The sequence below is a fragment of the Hordeum vulgare genome, chromosome 2H (genome assembly GCF_904849725.1).
Source record: "Hordeum vulgare subsp. vulgare chromosome 2H, MorexV3_pseudomolecules_assembly, whole genome shotgun sequence".
Taxonomy (NCBI): domain Eukaryota; kingdom Viridiplantae; phylum Streptophyta; class Magnoliopsida; order Poales; family Poaceae; genus Hordeum; species Hordeum vulgare.
This window is the reverse complement of record NC_058519.1, coordinates 170,542,248-170,545,961: the sequence shown is the minus strand read 5'-3', so window position 1 is coordinate 170,545,961 and position 3,714 is coordinate 170,542,248.

The following is a 3,714-nucleotide window of genomic DNA, read 5'->3' as shown; positions in this document are numbered from 1 at the left end:
TCCTTCATATCGATGATAGCACCGATAGTCCTTAGGAAAGGTCTACCAAGAATAATAGGGCATGTAGGATTGCAATCAATGTCAAGCACAATGAAATCCTCGGATATATAGTTCCTATTTGCAATAATAAGAACATCATTGATCCTTCCCATGGGTTTCTTGATAGTAGAATCAGAAAGATGCAAATTAAGAGAACACTCTTCAATGTCATTAAAACCCAGAATATCACATAAAGACTTTGGAATCGCGGAAACACTAGCACCCAAATCACACAAAGCATTGCACTCATAGTTTTTCATTTTGATTTTGATGGTAGGTTCCCACTCATCATGAAACTTTCTAGGGATAGAGACTTCCAATTCAAGTTTCTCTTCAAGAGCTTTTATCATAGCTTCGACGATATGATCGGTAAAGGCTTTGTTTTGGCTATAAGCGTGCAGAGAGTTTAACATGGATTGCATCAAAGAAATGAATTCAATCAAGGAGCAACTATCATAATTGAATTCCTTGAAACCCATGGTAGTAACTTCATTACTACTCAAAGTTTTAACGTCTTCTACTCCACTTTTAACACTTTTAGCATCAAGATAGATGGACTCCGAATCATTGGGGCACTTTTCAACCAAAGTGGATTCATATCCAGCTCCATAATTATTAGGTTTGACACAAGAAAACAAATATTCAATGGGAGTCACACCAAGCACTTTAAGATCTTCGTGATTCTCATCACGAGAACAAGCCTTTTTGAGCCATTCATGTCTAGCATGAATTTGGGCGGTTCTTTATTGGCTCTCAATCATGGAAAAACGCATAGCTTTAAAAGTTTCATCCATGTTGATTTTGGGAGGAGCACATCTAACTTTCAAAGCATCAACATCACAAGCAATCCTATCAACGCTCTTAGCTAAATCGCCAATTTTGAGTAGTTTTTCCTCTATGGACGCATTGAAAATCTTTTGAGAGTTGATGAACTCTTTGATATTATTCTCTAGATCAGAGGGTAATCTATTGTAATTTCCATGAGGATTGTTGTAGGAGTTGCCAAAATTATTAGAGGAGTTACTAGGAAAAGGCCTAGGAACATAGTTTCCTCTAAAAGCGTTGTTGTTGCCAAAGTTATTCGTACCAACAAAATTAACGTCCAAATTAGCGTTGCTACTCTCAATCAAAGCAGACAAAGGCAAATCATTAGGATCCAAAGGAGCACCTCTACTAGCAACCAAATTCATTAACTCATCCATCTTAGCACTCAACGAGTTAATTTCTTCTATAGCGTGTACCTTCTTACTAGTAGGTGACCTTTCAGTGTGCCACTGAAAGTAGTTTGTCATGATGTCGTCTAAGAGCTTTGTGGCTCCCCTTAACGTGATTTGCATGAACGTTCCACCTGAGGCGGAGTCCAAGATATTTCTAGAAGCGAAATTCAAGCTAGCGTAAAAGATTTGAATAATCATCCAAAGGCTCAAGCCATGAGCGGGACAATTTCTAATCATTAATTTCATTCTCTCCCAAGCTTGTGCAGCATGCTCATGATCAAGTTGCTTGAAATTCATGATATCATTACGGAGAGAGATGATCTTAGCTGGTGGAAAATACTTGGATATATAAGCATCTTTGCACTTATCCCAAGAATCGATACTATTTTTGGGCAAAGAAGAAAACCAAGTTTTTGCGCGATCTCGCAACGAGAAAGGAAAAAGCTTCAATTTAATCACGTCATTATCCACATCTCTTTTCTTTTGCATATCACAAAGCTCAATGAAGGTATTGAGATGGGATGCGGCATCTTCACTAGGAAGGCCAGAGAATTGCTCTTTCATAACAAGATTCAGCAAAGCGGCATTGATTTCGTATGACTCCGCACTAGTGGCGAGAGCAATCGGAGTACTAATAGAATTATTATTATTAGTATTCGAGAAGTCACAAAGCTTGGTGTTTTCATTCATGGTGTCTTCAGCAAGCAAGCAAGCACATGAGCAAACAAAAAGTGGGCGAGAAAAAGGGCGAACGAAAAAGGCGAACGAAGAGGTGAACGAAAGAGGCAAATTGGTGAAATGGGGGAGAGAAAACGAGAGGCAACTGGCAAACAAAGTAAATGCAAGAGATGAGTTTGCGACACTTACTTGGATGAGTTCTTGACTTGATATTCCTCCCCGGCAACGGCGCAAGAAATCCTTCTGCTACTTCTCAAACAACAGCGCTAGAAATTGACACGTTGACGGAGATTGGGCTTGCGTTGATTTTTCCCTTGAAGAGGAAAGGGTGATGCAACACAGGAGCAGTAAGTATTTCCCTCACTTTGAGAACCAAGGTATCGATCTAGAAGGAGGGTCTCGTCAAGTCTAGAGTACCTGCGCAAACACAAACAAACTTGCACCCAACGCTTCAAAGGGGTTGTTAATCCCTTCAAGATTGTTTGCAAAAGTGAGATCTGAAGGCGGAAAGTGCAACTTAGTAAAAAGTGTAAGACTGAAAATATGGTGTGGAGTAGACCCTGGGGGCCATAGTGTTCCCTAGAGGCTTCTCTCAAAATAGCAAGTATTACGGTGGGTGAACAAATTACTGTCGAGTAATTGATAGAACCGCGCAAAGTAAAGACGATATCTAAGGCAATGATCTAGCATATAGGCATCACGTCCGAGACAAGTAGACCGATACTTTGTGCATCTACTACTATTACTCCACACATCGACCGCTATCTAGAATGCATCTAGTGTATTGAGTTCATGACGAACAGAGTAACACTTTAAGCAAGATGACATGATGTAGAAGGATAATCTCAAACCAATGATGAAAACCCCATCTTTTTACCCTTGATGGCAACAACACGATACGTGCCTCGCTACCCCTTCTGTCACTGGGTGAGGTCACCACACGGTATGAAGTATGAACCCAAAACCAAGCACTTCTCCCATTGCAAGAATCATAGATCTAGTTGGCCAAACAAGACCCACAACTCAAAGAGAATTACAAGGATATTAAATCATGCATAAGAGAGATCAGAAGAAACTCAAATAAGATTCATAGATAATCTGATCATAAATCCACAATTCATCGAACTCGACAAACACACCGCAAAAGAAGATTACATCGAATAGATCTCCATGAAGATCATGGAGAACTTTGTATTGAAGATCCAAGAGAGAGAAGAAGCCATCTAGTTACTAGCTATGGACCCGTAGGTCTATGGTGAACTACTCACTCATCATCGGAGAGGTCATGGTGTTGATGGAGAAGCCTTTCGTGTACGAATCCCCGTCCGGTAGGGCACCAGGACGTGCCCCAGATGGGATCTTGCGGAGACAGAAGCTTGCGGCGGCGGAAAAGTGATTACGATGCTCCCCTGATTTTTTTAGGAATATTTGGGAATTTATAGGCGCAAGATCTAGGTCAGGGGACCTCCAGGGGACCCACAAGCCTGCATGGCGCGGCACCCCTGGCCGCGGGGTGGGGGCTTGTGGGGCCCCTGGGGCTCTTCTGGCTTGTCCCCCAAGCTCTCCGATCTTCTTCCATTCCAGAAAAAATCTTTTCGGGGATTTTCTTCCGTTTGGACCCCGTTTCAGAATCTCCTCTGAAAGGGGTCAAAAACATGGAAAAAACAGGAACTCGCACTTGGCATTGAGTTAATAAGTTAGTCCCAAAAAATAAATAAAAGGCATGCAAAACATCCAAAGTTTGACAAGATAATAGCATGAAACCATCAAAAATTATAGA